Genomic DNA, 26649 nt, shown 5'->3' with positions numbered 1-26649 from the left:
AGTAAAATGCATACTTACTTACCTTTTATTCTCCTGCTGTGTGTGCCCTGAGCTGGTCCAGGGAGTTCTATGAGGTAAGAAATTCCTGTTCAACAAAAGTTCCTTTTCTAAAAAAAGTGAACATAATGGAAACGGGGAACCACTTACCAGGCAGCTGAAAAAGGAGCTGACTGTGCAGAGAATTTCACACCTTATGGCTTTTGGTCAGTAAAGTACATAAACAAAATGTAATTTTCTATGCAATTACACAGGGTCACACAAGAATATTATGTTTTAGAAACCCACTCAAAAGCATATTGCTCTCGTAAGAGCCCAATCCAGAAAATGGTTCCTCACTTTACTAAAGCTGCTCGTAAGCATTTCTGGGAGTGGGGCCTAGGAGACATTTTGCTTTTTATGCTTTCTTAAACAGTTTATGTGATAGTAACAACAGGAAGATAAATTACTTTGAATGGTAGCAATTAGAGAAGTAGGGAGTGTGATAGATTTACCATGTGGAAAACATCTCTCACATTTTCTTACAGTCATTAAACCTACTTTTAATGACAAAACACTGATTTCAGAAAGAAACAAAGTTTATTTGATGAATATAAACAAGCTGATCAACACTAAATACTTCCCATACACATGATAACAATGTTATGAACTCTAAATACCTTGGTACTTTACACTTCTACTAGACATTAAATTACAATGACTGTCTAATACATGCCCACTGGTTATTTCTAGGAATTCCTTAGTTTCATATCAATGTCCTTAACCATATATCAATATCACAATCCAGAACATGCCACTCACTTGAAAAAATTATTACAAGAAGCACTATCAAATGAGGATCTAAGGTAAATAGGGAATACTGACCCATTGCTGCAGAACATCACATTCAAACATCACTCTACACACACAAAAAAAACCATTGCAGATATAGTTTATGTCAACACATCTGAGGTCTTTTCATAAACACTGTTTAAAAAGTAAATTGAAACCCACTTTCAAATGAAAGTCAATGTGCAGGTACGTGCATACTGGATACACAAAATTCATTAAATACAAAATTCATACTGTACATTTAAATGAAAGAAAGAATGTGCAGTACAAGACTGATCTCACATGAAAATAATAATCATTATCTTAAATGTTAACCAAAAGTTGGTTTGCTTCTTTACACATAGAGGGGGAAAAAAGCCTACCAAACATTGCTCAAATAAAATATTTCCCAACATCACAGTGTTTATTGTAAACCCCGAGATTCTATTTTAGTATATGAAAAGATTTTCTCCAAACATCATAGAGTATCACATGAAATGAAAAGAAGAAAAAAAACCCGAAAGAAATGAAAAAGCAATGTTAGACAAAATTTTCATCTTTAGGGGCTAACTTGTAGGCCCTGATAAAAGTTTAGATCAATACTCTTACCAACATGAGTGAGGCAAAAACGCCCCTAAAATAATATCTGTGACAAAATTGGCACATACATATAAATATCTAACTATACAGCTTTGTATCTGTGACCCTATTTTCCCCCTAGTTTATTTCCTACTTCAAGTATTCAGTTGCAGAGTTAAGGTAAAGACCTGATTGTAAGAGACACAGACGATTGTCCCCTACTGTGACAACAAATTTGTCATGAGAAACTAGTTTTGTTGTCTGAGTTTCCAAGTGCAACATTTGTCATATGTGCTAAATATACTCCCAAAAGCTTTGCTGTTTCAAAAACAAAGATCTAAAATGCCATTGATAGTTAAAGGACAAACTTTTTAAACATGAATGAAATTGGAATTCCCTATGCTATGCTAATTCTACACATTTTACTCTATTTACTGAAGACAGTAGCATCCAGCAGGACTCCTGCTTGAATAAATTGCTCTTTGATTGCACCAAGAATTAGGGTACAAATGAATAAAATATAATCTCTAGACAATAATTTTAAAGGGGTTGCTATGTATGGCTCATGTAGGATGTTTAGGGTTAATTGCACCACAGGTTCAAAAAATATTTTTTTCTAAATTCAGTGCAAGACTTTAGGAGTATCCATTTAGATTTCTTTTTTTTTTCTTTTTTTTTCTTTTTTTTTTCTTTTTTTTTTTTTACAGCAGCAAACATAAACTACTAAGGATTAAGGCCACCCATGCTTAAATTTATTGTTTGTCCTTTAAAAATGCAGATATTCTATCCCGACTCCCATCAGCATGGAAGCATTTCTTCCATGGACCAAAAGACGCCTCAATAAAACAGCCAAACATTTGCACATGTTTGCCAGACCGACTGAAAATATTAATGGAGTCATAAGGACCCTCTCCTTGAGAAGTAAGTGGTAGAGATCGGACTATCAGTTATATTCTTTCACTGAATGTAATGACTTCACATTTTTATTTTTCCTTGCATGTGCTTTAGATTTATTTTACTAGATACATTTCATTGATACAAACAGCCTTTAAGTGCTATTTGTGCATTGGTGTTTTCTTTAACATCTAAGATTCATTGGGATCCATGTTGGAGACTGTTTTTCAATGTAGAAAACAATAACAAACAGTTCCTCATTTACAGGAGACCTAGTGCATACACTGTATCCACAGCAATCTTATCTTTATTTTTCTTTTATTTTTCTTTTTTTTTTTTTTCTTTTTTTTTTTTTTTAGAGAGAGTCCCAGCTTTTATTGTTGAAAACCTGTATGCATTTTGGATGGTAAAAGGTTGATACGTCCTTGTGTATATGTCCATATATATACATACATATGCATTTATATATGCCTCAAGCTTTTACCATCCAGGAATAGATAAACCTTGTATATAATCTTATATTTATGCTCAAATTAGATGTCCTATGCATTGTCAGAGACACACACCATATTTTCATAAAGCTAATCTTTGTCATCAATTATTAGTACCAAAAATTGATTTCATTTCCAACCTGGCCCAGAGCTTAATACCGGTTATACTATCAATTGGGTTTTTGGGGTTGGTTTGGTTTTATTTTTTGAATTATTACTATTTTATCAGTAGATGTAAGAAAACAGAGGAGGGTAAAGGCTTAGGTTTTATTTTTTGGAAAAGCCCACATCTAACTGGGGGTAAGATTAATGCAGACACCCTTACCTAGCTTTTTACTAATACCTCTTTGATAATCTAGTGCAATAGAAGTGATACTTTAGAACAGACTAGGTAAAATCAGCAAATGCAGATACCACACCTAAGAGAATCTGAATTACTTCATAAAATCAATATCAAGTTACCCAAAATTAGTTAAATAACCCATTTAACTAAACTTCATTAAATAATAATATTCTGAACAGATGGTTTCTTTGTGAAAAGAGAATAACTTGCAAGACCCCTTAAAGACATAAATTAAGCTCTTATAATTTCTGCTTGAGTCTCCTTTGCTATTTTCCAAAGTATCTGATTTTATAATAGACTACAAGAAATAATGGAGAAAATGCCAATTAATGCAGCATTTTACTAGATATCAACCTTAGCGTTCATTTTCTGCATCTGTGATCTTCTCCAGGATATCACGGTCATGTTTGGAGATCCAATGCAATAGATTATCATTATTACCTTCCAGTGCTACATCTTTTTCTTCCTCTTTCGCTAGTTCCTCTGAAAACTGTAACAAGGGAAAAAATATTACAATTAATAACAGGATTGAAGCATACAAAACAGCCCAGTTCTCATCTGATCAAGCTTCTCATACACATCAGTGGATATGTTGGTTTTCCAGGGACTCAGAATTAAGGATTTAAATTCAATTTGAACCCACTTATTATGTTCATAGGGTGGTAATTAGTTTTACAGCTGATTTATATGACAAGATTCCCCCTAAATGGGAAAGATTTTATATTCCAAAGATGTGAAATTCTATGGTGCTTGTGATGCTGTTAATGGTGTTTTTTCCTGGCGTGGCTGGCATGGCTGAAATCTAGGGGACTGCAACAGGTAACTGATGCAAGCCCGAGTCATTCAGTGGAAAGAGTCTTCCTGCTTCCCACAGGCTCTGGATGAGGCTCTGTGTCTGATTGTGAGCAGCTACAGAGTGAGGCCTGAATGATTTTTATTGTTACACTAGTTCTGCTGCAAGCAAATGGCACAGTAGTCTTGAAACAGAGACCAGTGAATTAGTCTTATTCACGTTATCTGTATATCAGAGGAGTGGGAGGAATTAAATGATTCCTTGACATGGCAGTTGCTCATTTATCCACTGACTTTATCTCTAGAAATGTGGAAATACATTATGTATGGGATTCTCTGTTATTGACCTTGGATTTATGTAACCGCATAAGTTTCCAAAACATCCAATTTTATGAGAAAGAAATTGCCATAGACGGCTTACAGTTTTGTGTACAGCTGAAAATTTCTTAGGTTTTGTAAATAGAACTAGCGATTAAAATGCCCCTTCAAATTCTAGAATCTAATATTTATTAGAGTAATTACTCTGTGAGAAAAGTGAAATGCTGTTTACAGAATAAGCTCACAAATTATTTTAAGTCCCTATTTTCAAGTTCACGTCTTTGTGGCAAGTAGATGTAACTGTTTATATAACACAAACTTAGGTGAATAGTTCTACTTTTCCAACGGGAGGTTGGTACAATTCTTCTGGTTAAAACACTTCAGGACTAATCCAAGCCCACTGAAATGTGGAAAGGTTCCCACTGATTTTAACAGGTTTTGGATCTGGCCCTTGAATGGAGGAAAAATGACTTCTGCAGAGCTGGAAAGCCAAGGAGTTCCTAAAGTAGATCATGTTACTAGTTCTGGCACATAAAATCTTTGCAAACTTTTTATGAAAACTGTAAGTCAGAGCATGCATTACGTTTCGTGAACTGTGCATAGCTCCCATTCTTTTTGTGTGCTGAGGATTTCTTAATCATTATTCAAAGAGATACATAGGCACAGGAAGCACCGTATGCATTTAAAAGGAGAGTACATTCCAGAAACCGTAGCACAAAAATGTCTGTATTTTTTTAACAGGTTCTCTAAAACATAATCATAGCAAATCTTCAATACACTTGATATTTTACAAGCTGAAGCTCCTTTGCAATTAACACTCATTTATGCTCTTAAAATTAAGAACCTGGACTAAAGTGTCCAATTTGAGGAACAGCAACAAATCACAAAATACAATCCCTCTCCGGCTTGCTCCCTAAATTTTCATAGAGGTTTTACTATAGAATGAAAGCCCCGAGTAAACCCCACCCGCTTAATCAACCCACCCATTCATCAGGAAACCATATATGTATTGGAAGTGTAACAAAAACTTGTTCACCACAGGTAGGAAATGCAAAGTATTTCTCAAGTCAGTCAAATAAATATATAAAAGGATATTGCTGTCAAATACCAACTAAGGCTGAGTAAATTAAATTTATATTTGTTTCTTCAATGCTGTACTTGGTACAGGTCACTGAACCTCTAAAACAGAAATAAAATTCGGTAACATGCATCGGGCCTGAGATTCAGCAGTGCTCCGGCTGAAATTAATGTCTTATGAGTTTGGCACCTCTGACAGTCCATTAGATACCAGTCAATGAAAACAGCAGAAGGATGTGAAGATATAAAAGTGTAGTAGCCCACAAATATTTGTTCAGATTGTTTTTCCTTTGGATAAAGACACCTGCCTGATTACTACTTTTTACCTCCAATCCTTTCCTCTTGGCAGTGATTTGCAGAAACAAGCTGGAGAGAGTGGGTAAACACAAAGGGGTTAAAGGGGAAACTGTTTAATAACAGTAGTAAAATGCAGGCTATTTTTGACATCTGGGTTAATGTCCATTATGCTCCATATGCTTTCCAAATGTTTGCAGCAAGCACCCAGATACAAAAACAGATACCCATTCACATAGGCTTAAATTGCCCTCTCCTAACCTGTTACACATGGTACCTACATAAAAGGCCAACAACTGATATGGTAATTAGGGAGTCAGAAAGAGAGGGAATAGCCACTTTATTGCAGGGAATTAGTATCTGACCGAACGTTAGCAGAGAAGGATATCATTAATGAAAACCTGTTAGGGCTATTTCTGCTCCTTAATCTACAACAAGGCATCTGCATTATAATGCGACATCTTTTAAAAAGCTGTCAGGATGAATTCTTGTTTCCTTCTCTAGAGTCATTCATCATTACTGGGATCAGAGTACCAACAAACGATGGGAAATTATTTCATTTCCTGGAAACAAGTAACTAAACTGAAAAATTGTATTTAAAAAATGCTATAACTCACGAAGTCTTTCTCAAGTGACCTCCTGGAACCTGTGCCTCTTGCAACAACGGAATCTAAATGACATGAATGAAAAGGAAAAAAAAAAAAAGAAGAAGAAAAAAAAAAGCATTCTCAAATTTTACTTCTGTCTGTGCAGAACCATGAAAAGAATGACACAATTAACTAAGCAAAGCCCTGGCACAGTACTGTTCTGAATTCTGTCCCTGCCACTAGCTTATTGTGTGCTTGAGGAAAAAGGTATCATTTTTCTGTGCCTAACATGCTCTTTGCTATAGTAGGGATAACATCAGGCTCCTCACAGGAATTTGCAAGGTTTAATGTTTGTAATGTGCCTTAATAGTCTTGGGTGAGTGCTAAGTATTATTATTTTGCAGTTCCTGCATTTGATTAAAACTGAAATAACATAGTAAAAATTAAATTAATATATTAAGTTACAAGTAAAGAGCAAGCATGTGGTTTGCGGAGCTACTTGTAACACTTTTAATGCGAACGTGTATTACAGACTAGGTGATTCCCAAGGTCTGTAATGACATGTACCATGTGGGCATAACCTAACAACTGCAGAATCCCCCCAGATGTTTGGTTCAGCCAAAAATCCATTTGTGGCTTCTGTGTGAGCCCAGAGCTCGGACCGGTGGGAGCACTGTGGGCTGCTTTTCCCCTGCCCCTGAAGTACAGTTGCAAACATGATCACAGCCCAGATATTTGCAACTCAGCACAAGAAACAATATTAGGTAGCGCAGATCTACTGGAGTGCTCGCCGCTATGTAGTTCCTTTAACATAGGGTATGAAAAAGGCATGACATGTGCTATTTTAACTTCTCTGTCATTACAGCCCCACCAGTAAATACTGTTTTTGCTACTTCCTGCTGGCCTAACTCTCATGGAAAGAATGACAACCCACCTCTCGCTTTCAAAAGAATACAGTAACCTGTTAAAGCCTGTTATATCGATGTGAAAATCTCTAGCAAGGAGGGCCAAAAAGAGAAATAATTAAGACATAAAGTTGTATCCAAACTACGTAGAAAACGTTCAATGCCGAGACGCCAAAGATACCTAAGACACTTGAGCAGCTGAGTGAAAAGGTAAAATCTAGTTTAAATTTATAGCATTCCTTCAGTGTCCCTCTAGGAGTTTGGCTTTTTGCCAGTGTTCCTTGTTAAAAATTTGTTAAACGTGTTTGGCATTAATGCAAACACAAAGTGCTCATTTGTTACAAATTCTATTGGAATGCATTCATTTAAGGCAATGAAGTAGTTACCAGAAAAGAAAAAATGTTCATTAAGTACATTTTAAAAATACAATGATGTATGCGGTGCATAACTATGGCGCCCCAGTGGCTATATAAATATCTGACAGAATAACCACAAGTTGTGTTTGGTTTGAAATTGGAATCTTTTAAACATAACCGATAGAACAAAAACTGGTTTTGTTTGTTGTCAAAACTGATGTTAGTCTTTCTTGTTTAGAACTAGTTAAAATAACCAAAGTTTTGGCATACAATTTCTTACATCTCAAATCAATAAAGCCCCCAGGTTAAAGTAATGCTAAAGGAAGTTTCTTGGTTCGAAGGGTAAGTGCAGCACTGCACATTATCTGGAGAACACTGAACACAGAAAGTAAACACCCTGCTTGCAGGAGAACAAATTTTAGTCATTCCTAAAAACTCCACTTAAGGAAATGTTACCTGGGAGATCTGCAACTGTCTGACAACATTCAGGTGTGCCTAGGCAAAGGTGTCCTGCTCTACTCTCAATGCATTGATCCTTTCAGAAAATAAATAGCTCGAACCTAGTTTATAAAATCCTAATAACAATATCTCTCTTTGATAATACCATGAACTCTCCCTGATAGTGGTAACTCTTGATTTTGAATAAGCAATTCTGAGATACATTAGAGGCTAGAAAATATCTTCTTAGCGACATTGTAAAGTGGCACCATTTTTCTTTTTACTTTTTCAATTATTTATAGTTACCATACAGCTTAAAAATGGTAAATAGATGAGTAAAATATATTTTAAAAGAAAGATCCAGGAACTGTGTGATTTAATTAAATATTGAAAGGCTCAAAAAACCATCAGTATAACAAGTTATTTATAAAGACAAAATTAATTTTGTTCCAATTCTGGCAAAGAAATTATTTATCCCATTTGTTGCTATTTATGCTTTAAATTCATTCTACAGTAAACTTCAGAAGGAACTGCAGCTGTGGTGGAATCACTGCATGAGTGTGATGAACTTTCCATATTGCTGTAATGCCAGAATTGTTAATCTGACTTAGGGATAAAAGCAGATACCATTGGGATGAATAAAATCAAATGGATTCAAGCCCTCTAGAGAGTAAGAGTCCTTGAAAACTACTGTACAATTATATGACAAAATTAGATGAAGTTTATGAACCTTGAGACTATTTGGACAAGGATGCCTTCTCTACTGGGAAAGTTTATAAATCAAAATGAGACAAGCGGTATATGAGTTGAAAGACAGCTATTTTTTTTCTTTAATAAACTTCTTCTTTTCATAAAGCAAGTCTAGTCCAAATCAAAGCTCTTCAGAAATATGAGAAAACTCAGCACATATTCTTCAATCTGTCACTTCCACACTCAATTAAAAAGAGGGTTATGGGAAACATTAAGGCTTCAGACTAACACTCTTCTACAGGCTGAGCTGGAGCGCATGGAAGATGATGGAAGAATTTCCAGGGACTCCAGCAGACCAGGAGCCGCTCAGGGAGGCAGCAGTGACTCAGCAGCACAAGGCATGGAGCTCTTTGTCAAGGCATTTTATGACTTCCTTAAGATGCAGCATGTGAGACCGCTAGGGCTTCGTTTCGTATTTTAAATCAAACAGAAGTGACAGAGAAGGGTTCTTGGGTAAAGTGGTTCAAACAAGAGTTCCCAATGTGATCCTAAAAACTGTCAATAGCAGAGATTACTTAATGAAATTGGAAGGAGCCTTTTTCATCCTTGCTGATGTGGAATGCCATTTATTCTCATGCTAGGGACTAATTAGGGGCCTTTTTTGAAGATCAAGGTTTTGCGATCTCTGCTTCTTAATAACATGGTTTGCCTGTCTGCCACCTGGGACAAGGCAAGGCACTCTCTCTAACTCCCGAACAGCAGGCACTGCCTTAGGCCATTGCAAGTGCAGGCAGGAAACTGATCCTGCCTTTTCAGTCCTTTAACCCGTTCGCTGCCGGCCCTGCACAAGCCCACTCCCAGTCCTGAACGGGCAGTGACAGACCCAGTGGGAAGGCGTTCCTTTAATATAATAAAAAAATCATGTTGGCTGGAAACCTGACATGAAGGGCAAAATCGTTTTACTGGTGCATTGCTAAAGATGGCATTGCAAACCATGCCCCGCGCGTAGACTAGGTGAATGCATGTGGCACGGCTTGCTGCAAATCCACATACCGCTTGCTGTGCTCCAAGCAGACAGACAGTTCGTGTTTCTGGTGGCTGGGGAAAGAAGTGGTTAAATAAAAGCTGTGTCAAGCCCCCAATCTAATAAGTCATCTTATTAGGAAGTTGTGATGCCCTGTTTGCCCTAGCCTGTGGCTTGTCTGCTCCACTGAAAGGTCTCCTGCTGGGACCTTTGTGGCATTATATGAGGTAGAGAAGGCTGCTGCAATATATGAGCCTTGGTTTCGAGCAGCCAAAACAGCAGGAGAACTAAGCTGCAAAGAATTAAACATGTAACAACTTTGTAAAAGCACAGACAGTGATTGAGGTTGGCCCTTTTGCTGTTGACACATTCTGGCCCCTGTAGGTTGTGGTCACTAAGCCCATTAGAGTTGCAGTGTGGCAACATCTAGTTCAGCAAGTTCAATGTGTTTCTGTTTTATTTCTAAATACTGGACGCAAGCTGGCAGTGATAGGAGAGCGGAATATGGCACCAGAAATATGTCATAAACACAGTCGTCATTGTCAGGGATATGAAATTACTTTGCAAACTATTTATTTTTGGCAGATGGAGGTTGGGTGTATTTTTGCATTTTGTTAACTGAAATTTAATTGCAACTTGCTGCATGTTTTGTTTAATTTTTTTTAAGAAAAAGGAAACCTCAAGATGCTGTTTTCTCTTAAAAGAGAAAATTTTCACTGGATAGAGAAATCTTTGTTGCTAGAAATTAATTGAAAAATGAAAACAGAAAAACAATCCCACTAAAATCTCAGCTGGGATAAGTTTCACTTATGAACATCCACTTATTTAAATCAACACTCCCCACTGTTCTTATTTTTTTCATTTGTTTAAGATAAAATATATTTCACTCAGAGTTTAAAAACTGGATTGTGAAACGGACAAGAAAGATAAATTAATGAAAGGAGATATTACTGATATAACTGAGGGGTTGATGCAAATTATAAACCCTGATATGAGATACAAATCAGAATACCCCCTCCTGTCTCCCTAAGGACTATGCTTTTTCCAGGGAACAGGGCAAGGTTTCTACTGCACGTCGATGAGGATGCTCGTGGTCCCTGAGCTCTGGAGGTTCTGCTTGCCTTTCAGAACTGCATTGTCTCCCATGTTTTGTAAATCCCTGCAGATTCATCACTGCCAGGAGTTACCGGTCTGTAGATACGGAGCAAATGGGAAGCTGGCTGAAGGCTTGTGTATCTGAAACATTTGTCTCTCTCAAGCCTGTTAGACGTTACTGCTGTCCTCAGCCCCAAATGAGCTAAAGCTTACAAAAGAGGTTAAATGTGCAGAGAAAGATAAAGACAGGTCACAGCTGAGGGAGGGAAGGCGTTGGCAATCTTTTGTTCCTTCTGTCCACAGGCATTTCCCTGGTGCCCTCCCATTTCTTCATGGGTGAAGGAGCAGGGGTTTGGCTGGGGCGCAGCCCCCTGTGGGTGCACCCAGCTCACGTGCTGCTGCTGATCCACACGAATGACCAGCCGCTCCTTTAGGAGGGACAAAAATGGTGTCAAAGGCAAAGCACATTCTTTCTTTGGCCACCAGTGATGAAAGAGTGTTTCTTTTCTGTTCTGAGGAGTCACCTGAGCCAAGTAAGATCACAGCTGTGGATTTTCTCTGGATGAGGGGAATTTCTAGAATTTGTAGGACTTATTTTTTTCTGTCATCTTTTTAGACTTGCTGATAGTTTGGGACTAGAGGGAAATTCTTAAAATCTCATACATATTTGTCTGGTTGAAGGGAGTATGACTTGGTTTTCACCTCATGCATCCTACCAGAGTCAGTCAATATTTAATACCTAAAATTGGCTGGCTGTTGTGCTTGGATAACTTTAGTTACTGTGGCTGTCACCACACTGTTGTTAGAAGCATATTGGTTACTAGATGTTGTACCGGAGTAAATACGAATACGTTTGGTGGTTGTGGTGGGGAGGTTTAATCCAAAAACATTCCAGCCAACGAGCATGCATACAAGGGCTGTACTCCTTCTTTTGAAGTACCCAAGGCTGGAGCAAGTTGGAAGAAGGAGGGGTGGTGGGGGCTGAGTCCAGGTTTGAGGTGCTTCATGTGCGTGCCTAGTTCTTCCCTTAGGAAAAGGCTGGATTCTTGGCTAGAGAGGACAAGTCTTCTTGGAAGTGCTGGGCATAGCATGGTGTCCTTAGGGCAGATGACTCCAGTAAGTTGGCAAAAGTTTTCTGGGATTATCTTTTTTTTTTAACCAATTAATAATAAGAAAATTAATAAATATGCATCTGATGGCTTATGCCTGCTTTTCCAATCCCCTTAGATTGCTAATCTTCTAAAGATGAGAACAAACTAATGAGCTTCAGACTATTGCTCTGTGGATCTGAATGTTTGTTCCAACAGCTGTAGGTCCCTATCTATACTTCATAATTTAGGTAAACCATTAACATGCCATTTCATTAGTTTGTTCTGCTAGTTAATAGCCCTGTACTCTTTAAAGTTACCGTATCAGTTATATTTAAAAACTACCTGTGCTATGGAGGGCACTGTGAGGTATGTTTGTTGTATTAATAATAATATAAAATAAATCAGCATGCCGAAGGATAGCTCAGAGTTTGGTTATATCCTAAAAGCCTGTTTTACAGAACACAAGACACACTTTCTTCCCCTCCAAATGACCCTAAGTATTTTTTTGTTTTACATGGTTCATGACATGAACCTACTTATAAAAAGAAGTGTGATATTTACTGTTGCATCTTTTAATGCCAAGACAAAAGAGATACAACTATGGAAAGTGTTAGTAGGTTTGGTCTATTTGAAGTAAAAGACCAATGCTGGATCCACTTAAAACTCCTTGAACTGCTAAAGCACTACAGTGACTGTGTGTGGCAGTGTGAACATGACCATACATGCTCAACAGCTACTTATTTTTTAAATACCCATCCAAGCAACATGCAGCATTTTGAAATCTAACTTGTGTGGTCTAATTATGCAATAATTTTTTATACTTTAGGCCCCAATATTATGAGCCTCCCCACAATTGTAGGTCTGCCCACGCATTTCTCAGTGCATGATAGGGAGACTTAGGGACCAGTTCTGGTAAGCATATATTTTAATTTTCACTCTTAAGTGAGACTTAAATGTGCACCTAACATTAAGAGCATGCTTAACAGTCTATCCTGAAAGGGACCTTACAGGCTATCCTTTTACTAAGGGCATGCATTTAATATGCCATGCGGATCGAAGACCCACAGTTATCAGCATACTACTAATAATGACTATTGCATAAAGGGAAATAGCAATAAGCAACTTGTTAAAGCAAAATCTTGCCCCTGCATGCTCCCCCCTCCAGTCCCCAAACACCATCTATTCAACCACATACGAACTCAAAAGCATGCAAATCTGTAAAGAGTTAGCAAGATGAGAGGCTTAGATTTCCAAAAGAGATACTCAGACCTTCCATGCAAGTGTCAAATGGCAGGTAAACATATACAACTAAAAATATGAACTTCATGATGAAAATTACAAGGTCAACATTTTCTACTTGATGCATTTATAAAAAGATCCTGCATTGCGATTAAAGTGCATTTAGCAATACAAGACTAGTAAGTTTATGAGCAAAAATAATCACTACAGTCCATCATTAATCACAACTTACATTGAGCAGTATTTTTTTTAGAGAACACCTATTTCCCAATGCCCTTTTTCTTTCCCCTCACAATCTCCCACTCCAACTGCCCACAGACCTTCTCTAGTTTTTCTCTGTTCTTCTGCTTGCTTAAGCTTTATTTCTCCCCACTCTTTTTTATTCCATTCTCTGCAGTAGGGCTTTTACTACCCTGTCAGTCTCTGTTGCCAGTCTCTGACCAACTCATTGCTGAGTGGTGGTATTGGACTATATCTGGAAATTGTGTGATATCATCACCATCTACTTTACCTGCATATTGCAGTTCTGTTGGTTGGAACAAGATAAAACACGAGAAGAGTAATTCACAAAAGCATTTTTGAGGACAACAGTTGGCTAATTAAAAACAGCAAAACAAAACCAGCAGATACTCTTGTTGTGCATGCACATGTCAGCCCCACTGAGGAAAAAGTAAAGTCCAGAGAGGAACTGAATTCATAGAAACAACTTGTAAAATAAGAATAATGATAGCAGCACAAAATTTGTTCATTGCTTTATTAATTTTAGAGGGCGTAGCAAGAAAACTGATAATTTTTTAAAAAATCTTTTCCACTGAAACAACTACATTACAAGAAAGACAAGATAGTTTCAGGGCTACTTTCCAGAAACTTTGTTCTTACTGGACTCTGTAATTCAAGAAGAGAAAACAGTATTTGACAACACACCATTATTTCTCATTAAGTATTCTAAATACGAATAAAATTATCCACCCCATTTAAATATTTTTTTCCTCAAGCTTGCATGACTTGTGTAATTTTCTATCTGAACTTAAAAGATATAACCCAGGTCACCAGTGTTATGTACACCTCCGTATTCATATGTATACCCTTTGGACATGAGACACAGCGGCCTGTGCTCTATAAAGAACATTATATAAAGAACTTGTGCTTTTGAACAAGACATTTTTTGTAGCATATACCTAACTGTAATTTATCAAGTGTTTTATCATCAAAAGCAATTGATCAAGTCAGGAATAGCTTTTTAATGGAACTCAGCATTAACAGTCATGTAAAAACCAACAAACCCCCTAGTAATTTTCTCATTCAAGTCACAAGATCACAAACACAGGACATAAAAAAGGAGAAGGAGGAGGATCACCCGTGTCCTTTTCAGATTTTTTCCCAATAGAGTGTTTGGGGATCTTTACTTTCATTTATTTAAATGGAATTTTATTTGTAATTCCCTAAGGTATGTACCTTCCACCACTAGGCACTGACGCAATAATGATCACAAATCATTTTGTAGGCTCATAGAAAATACAGCTCGTTCCAGTAATAATTTCTAATTTAGCTCTCTTCCAAATTTCAGTGTAGATCAGGAGCAACTCACACCTTCCACTGTCCTGTGCAGAAGGAAACAGGGCCTGCCCTTCCCCCCAGGGGATGCCTCCTCCAGGCTCCCCGCAATGCACGTGCCCCTTGAGAGCTCAGGGCTCCCTGCTAAATCCAAAACATTGCAATTAATAACCATCAGTAGACCAATACCATCTCCAAACCATTTAGCACTGTTCCAATTTCGTTTATACTTGTGGTCTCCACAGTTGGCACGGCAAGCCTGGGCACCAGTTACATGATATTTGAGTAAGTGTTGCTTGTATTACTTGTATTATATCTGGAATCCACTGCCTGCTCATTTCACTAAGTGTTCATATTGTGGGAAAATTTACCAGCCATTCCATATTCACACCCTTCAGACTATTAATGATTTTAGAGACTTCCCATATTTCTACTTCTTTCCCAGACTGAAGAATTATATTGCAATAGACTCTTTTTACATAGAAACAATTTGAAATCTCTGTCATCCCCATCATCCTTTTTTCCAGCCTTTACAGTGCTCTCTATTCTTTTTCAGTGGCTTATTAGAAATATGTGGAATAGCAAAGGCAAACTGTTAAAAAACGGCTTTGTGTTCAGCTGGCTGTTTCTCTCCTACGTATTTATAATATTGTTTGCCTTTTTGATTACTGCTGCAAATAAAGCTAAGTTTTTTGAGGACTATTCACAGTAATTCCAACATCTCCATCCTGAAGAGTAACAGCTAATTTACATCCTGACATTTGGTATGTTGCGTTAGGGTTGCTTACCCCTTACGCTTCCTTTTACATTTACCTAAAGGAAATTTCATCTGCCGTTTTGCTGCCCAGTCCAAGTCACTGCAATCTAGACTTTGAATTTTCAGAATTCCTTCAATCCTGCAGAGGCACAAAATAGATTTCAAAACCATTTCGTGGGAAATTCCCATTAAATATATCTGGTTTCTCAATGGAATGAGCTGAAACCTGCAGGGCAGCTGGGACTGAGGGAAGGCAAGAGACATATTTCCATTCTGTGCATAATTCAACAAAGTGCCAGTCCGTGCTTGCGGAATCCTCTTCTGTGCTGGTGTTGCTGGCTGACACAGTGTCAGCATTTTTCAGGATTATGCCATTATCAGCCTGTACTGGGACCCTTTAAAACAGCTGAAATAAAAGGGCTCTTTCTGCATATTTATGCCATCCTGCTCTGAGCGCTTCCTGTTGGCCCCAGTAAATCTCTTTGCGAAATTTCAATCGACTCTGGTGGTGTTCCAGCTGTTAGATAAACTTCCAAGGATATTTTTGTGACAGGTACAAACCTAGACAGGAAATCTCAAGAAGAAATCCTAAATTAATTATATGTCAACATTCAAGCCACAAGAAGGAGCAATTGTCATAAATTTTTTAAAGTTAGAATCCAATTTTAGTTGTAAGTGCAAAAATGTTCACTGACTCAGTTGTGAGTCAGTGCCAATAAAATAATATATTTCACATTCTTTAAGAGCTCGCTTTGGCTAAACATAGAAGGGAAGAAGCTAAGATCAGTGCGCTGTACATTTAAATCACATAAAAAGACTACAGACATGAACTAATAGATTTACAAATTATAATTCAGTACTGCCTAATCTTATCTTACCTTTTTGAAAACACATACAAAATATAAACTAATTTTGTGCTAAATGAAAATACATTCACTGCCTGAAAACCTGATAAAGATGCCAACAAAATCTTTCTGCGATACCACACAACATGTACCCCTGCTCTCCTTCTCTGTACACATGCGCTGCGCGTTTCGTTTGCTTCACAAATGCTAGTAATGCCGACTAAGCAAGGGGTTGAGAGGGCAAAGAGTGTTGAAACAGTACTGGCCCACAGAGGGTTGCCCATGTTTCTCTGGTTTTTGCATTGCTACGGATTTCTTGACAGCTTTTCCAGCCCCCCACGACACACCTTTGCAGAGACTCTGAAGTCCGCCCTGCGGACACATAGGCAGTTTGAGCCCTCTGCAGCCACCACTGGCTGTGCAGGTGGCAGAGATTCCCTATCCTGTTCCCCCAGTATTCAAAACATTTTCCTGGGAATGCTGTCGAGTGCCATAACCCTCTGTGTGCTACTGCCCGGCAGTGCAGACAGCGGCAGTGCGCGTCCTGCGGCCGCCAGCAGCTGCGCACAGCTGGGCGCAGAGCTCTAATCCACGCCCAGCTGAGAACAGCTGAAAAAGCCAACCACTGTGTGCCAAGCCAGGTACTCAAAAGCAACCTTGTGCTCTAACCTGGTAGGGGGCCCTTTCCAAACCCCTCTGCCTAAAGAGAGTTCCAAGATACCTGTTGTCTCAGTACAGGGAAAATTGTCATGGGGGTACGGAGAGAGGGAGTGGGAGGATATACACTAAGCTTTGCAGGCTGCGTATCTCAGCGCAGCTTTGGGGCACATGCAGGGGATGCTTGTGGTCCTTATTCTGGCACCAGGTCTGTAACAAGCTCTGGCAAACAGCAGAGCAACGCAGCGCCGCTCTGAATCCTGTGGCATGGATGCACCCCTCGGGATGCTGGCTGCTAGGTACAGAGCTAGCGGTGGGAAACCGTACTGGCCACAGCCATCACACCCGCCCTGGGCAGAGCTTTGCACCATCAGCCGCTGGCTGCAGAGTCCAGCCACCACTGCTTAAGAAAGAAAAGCCCAAGCAAGGAGACGCAGCCACCTTCCTCACACAGAGGCAAGACAAGGGGAGGAAGCTGGAGAAGCTGCTTGACAGCAAGAAGAGTTACAGCTTGGAGGGGGGGAAGGATAGTTCAGACTATCGACAGGAGAAGCTAGAAAAGAATCATCTCACACAACGTGCACAAGCGATACCCTCTTGTAACATTCCCCCTGCTTTACTGAGTGCTTTCTCTCCACAGGCTAAAGGCACTAAAAGGTTCCATCGAAAGCCTGTGGAAGAGACAGTCTTTCAAACTATTTCAGTGGAGCCATGTCAAACTAGTCCCAGGAAGCGAACACTCAGCAACCCATCTGCAGGCAGAAATTGGCCCACAGCATAAATACAAATACATCAGAAATCTGGCAAGGCACCAGCGGGAACATACTGCACTTAACTGACCACCTTGATTCTGTGTCTCTGAAATACTGTGGATAAATAACTATTTATGTCACCCTGGGAGAAAAGGAATGTATGATATGGCTATGAAACCACCTGGACTTTTATATATAAAAAGTGTTTTCACTACTTATGGAAAGCCAGACATGTAAATTACGCTACCTTTAGCAAGAAAAAATATGTGCCAAAGACCATGCCTAGGAGCAGAACTCAGGAAGAATGGGGGTATGGTCATGCCAGTTTTGCAGTGTTTTCTTTTACAAGCCTGTTTTACTGCTGAGGTGGGGGAGACTAGTGTTATTGCTTCCTCAGAAAGCTGTTCTCACAGGATTTGACTATTGGTCATGAAAACCTTTTAAGGTCAGACAATCCTGCAAGATTTTAACAAACTGAAGGTTTAAACGAGTTCCCAAGATTCTGGTTATGTCCGTTTCTAAGATGGAAAGTAATCCCCTTACAAATGTGTATCCCCTGGGAAACCAGAATTAAATAAAAGCAGAGCTGAAGATCTGAATTCAGTTCCTTTGAAAGTTTACACAATTCTTTTATCAAATGATTTATCTACTTTCAGCATTTCCACATGGACAGATAAAGCTGGCATCATCACCAAAACTACATCTGCATATTTAGTATGGAAATAAATAGGATCAGCCTGGGGTTTTGGTGCTGAAGTCTGATCATTTTGGAAGACCAAGCAGACACACAGTCACAGCATCCTATGCCATTAGAGGTCCCCTTGAGGCTGACTGTTAGCATTAGGACATTAGCAATCTGTGTATTTATCAAAATGTGGACACTAGAGTGGCTTGAAGTAGTTTCACTTCCTCTTAAATGATAATAAATTGGCAGGGTGAGTGTTGACTGCCTGAAATGCAACTTCATTACTTCAGAGGTTAATGGAGCAACCTCTCTCTGTTGATCTTCCTGTCACCATTGGCTACAAAAGACTCTCTGACACAGTGCAGTTTTCAGGAGAGGCACAAGTATAACAGAGATTAACAACATCAAAAAGAAGACTGTCCTGCTCCATTATATTCTGCAAAGCTGATGTGCAGTAAATCACAATGGCTACCAGTGTGATCTGCCCTGTCTTAAAATAAAATCAGCATAAAAAGAGGTGATGGTGCTATATTACTGAGACAAATACCTTTCAGTCTTAAAAAGAAAAAATAAAGAAGAAAAAAAAAAAAGGGGGATCAAAAAAGAGAAAGAAGAAAAAAAATTAAAAGCAAAGAAAGGAAGAGAGAGAAGAGAAGAAAAAGAAAAAAAGAAATGAAAGAGAAACAAAATGTGAATACTTCAATTACGACGTAAAATACTGGGAGCTACTGACCTTCAGCTATTTTGCATTAATTCCCTCTTGTATTTCTTACAGAAAGCTAAACAGTGATTTAGCCAAACTACTATTCTTTTGAAGGCTGAATTCATGATTTTGCAGGAGATGAAGACTGACAGGAAAAGAGTAGGAGGTGGCCACTGAGATTCAAAGAGGATTACATTTAATGCTGGTTAAGTGAATAACCCACTGAATGAAAATGTATTCATCTAGGGAAATGTGCCTCCTCTTGTTATAGGTTACTGCCCTGAAATGCCTGGAAGGCGTGATAACTCAATAATTCATAACTCCTGTTGATCACCAACACCACAATGAACATGTCCCTCACAATTCTGAACGGAGAACACTGCCAAAGGAAGCAGAACATTCTGTGCATCCTACACACAAATAACTGGAAATCACATCCAAGAAGGGATATTACTCCTGTCCTACAAACAGCATCCACTTCATCAAGAACACTAGCCTAAATTCACAATACATACAGGATAGTTTTCTTTTTGTGAATATGTGGGTGAAATAACATTTCTCATTAGAAATGTTTCATTTTGTTCAGTATTTCTGTTCTTTTCAGCAGATGAACAGATAAATACATAACTAAAAGTACACCAGACAGGCAATTAATGCATGCATGTATCAGGTAATTATACGTGTACTTGTGCAAACGATGCAGGTGTGTTTCAGGTCACTTGTATCCACTCTTCACTCCCCATCCTTGCTAGTGTTTGGGATGGTGTTTAGCAAGTCTGGCAACATGTTTAGAGCAAATATATCACATTGCCTTGTTGAACTCATCTTTTGGAAGTTTCAATTAGGAGTGAATACTTTTGAGCATGAAACACATAAACCTGAATGAAAGCATCCATTTCCTACACACAGTGGCAGGTACCTGGACTTCTTATTAGAAGGCAACATTGATAATAAGAAGTGTATGCTGGTAGCATAACGGAGGAGGAACCTACTGGAAATTATGGGAGATAAGGAAGATTGGGATTTATTGCTGGAGAAGCAAACTTGGGGTGAGATTCCAGAAAGAAACTCCTCTGAATGCCAGAGCAACTGTCACCTTCCCAGTCTGTGATCTAAGTGGTGTGAACAACAGGGCAGGAATTCAGTGTTCACCCCCAATTTTGTTAGTGGCTCCTTTTGAGACCTTGGGAAGTTGCTTTAGTCTCTCTGTATCAAGATTTTCTCAACTGTAAAAATCATAAAAGCAGCTACTAAACCTGGAGAACTCCCTTACAACCTACAGATCAAAGCAAGATGTAAATGCTAAGGTTTTTTCTGTACTACACCACTTTCAATTTCTTTAAGTTGAAAAACATGTAATCTGAATTCAGGTTGATAAAGAACCATGTCTTACCTTTTAAAAGAGCGAATAGTTGTTCTGGATGACAAATTTGAAAAAAGTAAAAATGGTTTACTTTCACAAAGTATTCAGCCTTTCTGTAACTTAAGATCCAAAAAAGAGGTCAACCGGTTTGAGGTTGTGTTTCCCAATAGCTGCTATAGTGCTGTAGAAAAATAACCCTTTAGTGAATGACTTAAGAAAAAGAATGAAAAGATTGGTAGTTCAGTGGCATGTTGACCCCATGAATGTCAGAGAGTTGAAAACGTCTCTTCCACAAATACATCAAACTCAAAACAGATAATTGACAGTGCTGCAGGTTCTAGAAGTTACCATTTATAACATCTGAAAAGTCATTGTCCCACTGAAAAGAGTTTGAGAAAGTGTATATTGCATAAAAAATATGAATTGAATATGAGAGTGTTACAGTTCTGAAACATGGGAAAACTCCACCTCTGCATACACAGAGCATCAGAATGCAACAATATATACTTCAAAGCTCCCTTGCTGCAGACAGAATCAGCCACATATCTCTTTGTAGACTCCCTTTTGAAGAAAGAACTTTATGGGTAAGTGGGTGAGAGGTATAGCTGCCACTCATAGCTACACAAAATTGTCCTTCCTTATCCCAGAATCTTGGAATCATAGAAACATTTGGGTTGGAAAAGACCTTTAAGATCATCGAGTCCACTCATTAACTAGCACTGCCAAGTCCACCACTAACCATGTCCCTAAGTGCACGTCTACACCTCTTTTAAACACCTACAGGGGTGGTGACTCAACCACTTCCCTAGGCAGCTTGTTCCAGTGCTTGACCACCCTTTTGGTGAAGAAATTTTTCCTATATTGTAAATTTCCCAACATCCAACTTAAACCTACCCCGGCACAACTTGAGGCTGTTCCCTCTTGTCCTATTGCTTGTTACTTGGGAGAAGAGACCAGCACCCGCCTCGCTATAACCTCCTTTCAGGTAGTCAGGTAGTTGGAGAGTGCTTCATTGTTACACCAGTCAAAAATGGACTATGGGGCAGCTGGTCTATAGGTTAAGAACAATTTTTGACTATTGGTGAGAATTTCATTCCAGATTTTCTACTATGTCCATAGATACTTTTTTCAGTTTATTTTTTCACATCTCTGAAGCACAGTTCGGCTCTGCTGAAATGTTGCTACTGCAATGCCGAAGTAATATACAGCTAATATAACATTCAGAATCATGTCATTCCATCCTGCATCATAATGAGTGCGGTTGTGGACAGATTTATATCAAAGCACTTCATTGAACAACCTAGAAGAAAAAAATAGTCTATGATGTATTGCAAAATCTATTCAGTAACACAGCCTAACAAAATACGTTACTACATATAACCACCTTGGACAAAGGTAAGTTACAAGAAGTACGAAACTAGTACCAGAAATCCTAATACAACTGAAAGTTTGGTATTTTCTGAAATAGTTATATCTTATTGCATCCGTTTCTATCCATGTTGATGTGTATATTTACTGATGCCTTATCACCCAACATTGTAGCACAACAGTGTGCTTTTATCTGTGTATGAGAGTGAGTAGTTCCCATTCTCAGCACATCACTGGAATTAAAGCAACGATCTGATTTACAAAAGTAATTGAGCATAGACAAATTACTGCTGTTACCTGCATTTTAATGACATGTATGGTTTCCAGAAAAGCCTATGGTAGGTAAAATAATCCTAACTGGTTTTAAAATTTCATGGTAAGGAAATATTCTGGACCTTTACTGATTTTGCATCCTGAACTTTTTTTTTTTTTTTTTTTTTTCAGAAAAACTCCTTGGTTCTTTCTTCATTAGAATTTTTAACAACCAAGGGCAGAAATCTTAGAGGGAAACCTGTACCAATGTATTTTTCCATGAGATGCAGACTTTAGAAGGATTTTCTTTGTAAAAAAAAAAAAAAAGCAACAATTTTTTGATCTTTATCTCAATTTGCATGGTAGAAGTATTCAAAGGAGTGAAGTATTATTGCCATTAGTAAGTAAAAGAGATATCAAGTGTACTGAAGTCAAAGATTATCCATCAGAAATGAAAGAAAACAAAGACCCTACAAGTATAAGATAGCCTCTTTTGCTGTTGGCTGAAATCTTTCATATGGTATATAATGCTGGCAAAACAGAATTTTTCGATTCACCTTTTTCCCTATTGAAAAGTAATGCTCTCTTTATCTAACCTTTTCTAAACCACCATTGAAAATTGTATTTTCTGATTCAAACAAAACATTGTTTTTCTTTCTGCCTCATATGGCTAATAATAAAGACTGGAGGTAAATCTCCCTACAGCTGCTTTCAGTTCATTTTAAGTCAATGAAACCTATATAATCCTGTAATACAGTCAATTGTTTCTTTTCTGCTAGGCCTCAAGGTCTGCAAGCTTAGAAAGGGAAGAATTACTGGTTTGCTTTTAAGCACCTATTAATATTTTGCCCCTCCAGCAGTTCTTTTTTTCCCCTTTGAAGCCTTTTCCCCACTAAATTAATGTTTAATAATTAAATCAAGCTGAAGGAGATCTTAAAAGATCTAGACAATTACTGATTGGGTAGAAGAACAGGCCTTTAATTTAAATGGGAAACATCTCTGAAATGATGGTATGAGACCCCACAACTAATTACATAATTTTCTGCATCTGAGAAAACATGAGCTGAGAGAATGCAAATAGAGCCACACATGTAATATCAAGAAGAAAAGCTGGAACTCTAACATCTACCTATTATCTTTGAAAATAGAGCAACTTGTAGAAAAACAAGCTTTGTGCTACTAGATATGCAGAAAGAAAATATAACTTCACAAAAAAGGAAGAAAATCCAAGGCATGGCATTTCTTTTTCAGGCAAATATTACTGATACACCTAGAATGGCAAACTCTCTATGTAAACATCATAAGCAGGCCTATGAGTCCTTTAGAAATTCTATAGTCTTTGCATACATCATATACTTTTGTGTACTTGCTAGATAGAAGTGTTCTGAGTTTCCTGCTTTATTCTATAGTAATGTGCATTTTAACTTATTAAATATATCCACAGCTGAGTAGTAAGGTATGATAATGGAGTTTTTCTGTTAGGCCTGAATAAATAGAGTTTGTCCTGAATGAAAATCTCTAACCTGAACTCAAATGCTGGTTCGTGGCCGGTTTCTTCACCAGATCCTCTAAGCACCCAGTCAGAGAATAGTCTGCTCCCTTGAGTCAGACAGTCCTTCGGGTATTGAGAACTACTCAGGTCCATAACCCCACGTGTCTCTCCAGATCTCACAAATACATTAATGTGTGCTGAGATGCCAAACACTGTTCTTTTTCCCTCTTAGCCTAAGAAAATTTCATCTGCTCCAAGCAGAGTTATCATGACCAGTCTTGTTTCTTAAAAAAGGTCAGACTGAACTATCAGGGACAAACAAACAGGGGGTGTTCAGACCACATGTGCATTACTAAGACCTAATTAACAGAGTCAATGACATTACCTACTTCTAACGTAGGTGCAGAAGTAGCTAAGGGCACCTATTAGAATGTCCAAAAAAAACGATGGATCATACCAGCAGAAACCATGGTTCAAAACTTCCAACACTGGACTCACACCTTGTAAGATCGTCCATCACACAAGTATTGGGGATAGATGTTCAATGAGCTAGAAACCTAATTTTCTGATAGGCCCTCTAAAGTATTTCCAAAGGAACCTGACTCCCACTGATTTCAAATACATGAGAAAACAGCAGTTTTTTTAAGAGAGATACTTTGTAAGTTGGTGTCAGTTAAAACATACAATAGTTGAACTCTCCAGGTACTTGAAAGTTTCATTTGCAGTTTCAGTGTTGACTAAACTATAGTTATTCCTTAAACATTTCAGGAATTGCACATTGTTCTCCTCTGAGATTTTGAGTACTTCATACTACAAGACAAGCCACAGGTAAATTAATTAAAAAAAAATTAAAATATTCCCAACAGGTTTTCACAATGCAAATACCTGCTTAATATTTTAGATGGGGTTTTCTTTAATTCAACAGTTTTATTCATCCCTAGATAGAATCAAAACATAATCTGTGGAAAAAGTGTTATTCAGTTTTATGAGTCATCAAATCATTTTGAAACACCAAGTGCATTTAACTCACCATCTGTTATATAACCTCAATGCAAAGTAAAATTTACTATGTTTTTGGCTAGAAATCTGAATTCCATTTTCAGAAAAAAAGTTGAGATAACAAACAGACTACTATGAAGGACACAGCCAACCAAAAACACTCTAGCACTTCCAGGAATTAAGCCTCTCATTCCTACAATAGCAAAAACCATTACTGACATAAGAAGGTCGTGTCCTTTCCTGCTTTTGATATTATTTTTTTAAAATATAAATTCTTTGGTATCTATTATTAATTTTAAATGTTTCACTTCACCAAGCTAGTATTTCCCAATACAGGCTGTGATTCATGAATGTGTGCATAGCAGAGGCATAAGCACTAAAAAGCCATCCTCAGCCAAATGACTTCTTTTTGTCCACAGACAGAACAAATAAGGAACAACCTCACGTTTGTTTTACACAACACGTTAAAAATCAACACAACTAGGAATCACTTGTATCTTATGCAGCCCCACCCTGGGACATTCTATAGTAGCATTTCATTTATGAATGAAAAGCATTGACTTTCTCAAGGAAATACATATGCTGAGGACCAACATAAGCACTAGCTCCTGCAGCCCTGTGAGCACGGGCTCTCTCACAGGTTTGTGCCACGTAGTCCCTGTTGAAAACTGTCTGGGTGCGAGTGTGTGGGCCGGGTGACAGCCTCTGAGGCCGTGGGTGAGCAGGCAGCAAGAGGAGGACGCGCAGCCAGGCAAACCAGGCAGGAGCTCGGGGCTTCCACCACCACCGGCATCGGCTGGGCGCAGCATGTGTTGGCGGTAGCTCTTGAATGACAAATCTGAGGTGTGGTTCCAAGAGCACACGTTTCTACCAAGCAGCCAGCACTGACTCCAGCATGGACTTACCTCCTGCTGCCACTTTTTTTGTTGTGAGTCATCCTGAGCGCTGCCAGAAGCAGCTGTCCCACACATCCAGTAAGATGCTGGAGTTTAGCCCGTCCCCGGGGTCTCCAGCAGCGCCCGAGGTGTGGAGGGTCCGGCACAGGCAGACAGCTGGAGAGCTGCTCCCTCACCTGAGCAGAGAGCAGCCACCGGGGCGCAGGACAAGGCCTCTCGCAGCGCTGCGGGAAGCAGTGCCTGTGGGCCTGTGACTCAGGATGGAACACGGGACAGATGCCACTGGGAGGTACAGCGATGCTGGCTCCTGCAGAGCCTAGGACAGGCAGTGGCAAACCTGCGCTGTGCCCCACAGCCCGATCCTGCCCACCAGCTGTGCTTTATCTCTGCAGCAGCCCCTGTTAATGGCAAGCTGTGAATCATGTCCTCACTCTTTCCCCTCCATTTCACGCACCAAGTAAATCTGATGAGGACACTGTCCTCTGGCACCTTCTGTTTCAGAGAAACTACAGAACAAGCAAGCAGAGATGTTGCTAACACTTCAAGAATGTGCTGAGCTGGGCAGCAAGTTTGCTAAGGATTGCTTGAGAAGGCAGAACCACCCTCCTGGGGTAATCCGAAGGGAGCGCAGTATGAAACGCTGTTTTTAAGAGCCATGAAGATAGGGTGGATCAAGAAGACAGATGAGGAAAAAAGTAGGAGAGAGATGAACAAAGGCATGGGCTTCGGGCCAACGAATAAACTTTCCTTACTGTGTAATGGCAAAGGTGAAGGGGAGTTGACTGGCAGCAAGAAACAGGCTGCAAGTTTCCGAAGAGGTACTGTGCCCCTCTCCAGAAGGGCTGTGCCTAACGCAAGAAGAAAATGATGCAAGGACATAAAGATTTTTCTTTGTTTTGGATTTAGTACATTTCCTGCAGTGTCAAAAGTTCAAAGCGAAAATTTCCATCTCAGTCTGAAGAAGAACAGTGCAAAGGTTTGAGCTTTGGGAAAGTATGAGGATCTTCCTGGAGATCCAGCATGAATACAAGCGTAAGCAACAGACAGAAGGTCTGAGCAACTAGGAGAGCATGTCCTGAGAAGGTGCACAACAGCCCCGAGCCAAGGGCAGTCCTGCGTTCTGCTCAAAGCCAGAAAGATTGAGAGAGCACAGCTCCAGCATGGCAGGACCTAAAGACAGCGCTTGGGGAGCATCCAGCCAGGGGAGCCTGTCCAGAGCCATGACACCTAGTAACAAATAAATAGCAAACAAAGATATACCAGTGACAACAATCAGCTTTAGAAGTTAACAGGAGAAGCCTGGAAA

At 39.0% G+C, this 26649-nt stretch overlaps 1 protein-coding gene across 6 annotated transcripts in view; it reads right to left on the bottom strand.

Moving 5' to 3' along the window:
* Window positions 1-557: 557 nt before the first annotated feature.
* ERC2 (ELKS/RAB6-interacting/CAST family member 2) overlaps window positions 558-26649 on the bottom strand; it is a 521662-nt gene continuing 495570 nt past the window's right edge. For all 6 annotated transcript variants that reach the window (XM_040593123.1, XM_040593126.1, XM_040593127.1 and 3 more), the window contains one exon: window positions 558-3604. The gene's annotated coding sequence lies outside the window, so the exon portion shown is untranslated. The remainder of the gene's footprint in view (window positions 3605-26649) is intronic.

This window comes from Falco naumanni, chromosome 4, assembly GCF_017639655.2.
Source record: "Falco naumanni isolate bFalNau1 chromosome 4, bFalNau1.pat, whole genome shotgun sequence".
NCBI lineage: Eukaryota > Metazoa > Chordata > Aves > Falconiformes > Falconidae > Falco > Falco naumanni.
This window is presented reverse-complemented; position numbering and strand designations above follow the sequence as displayed.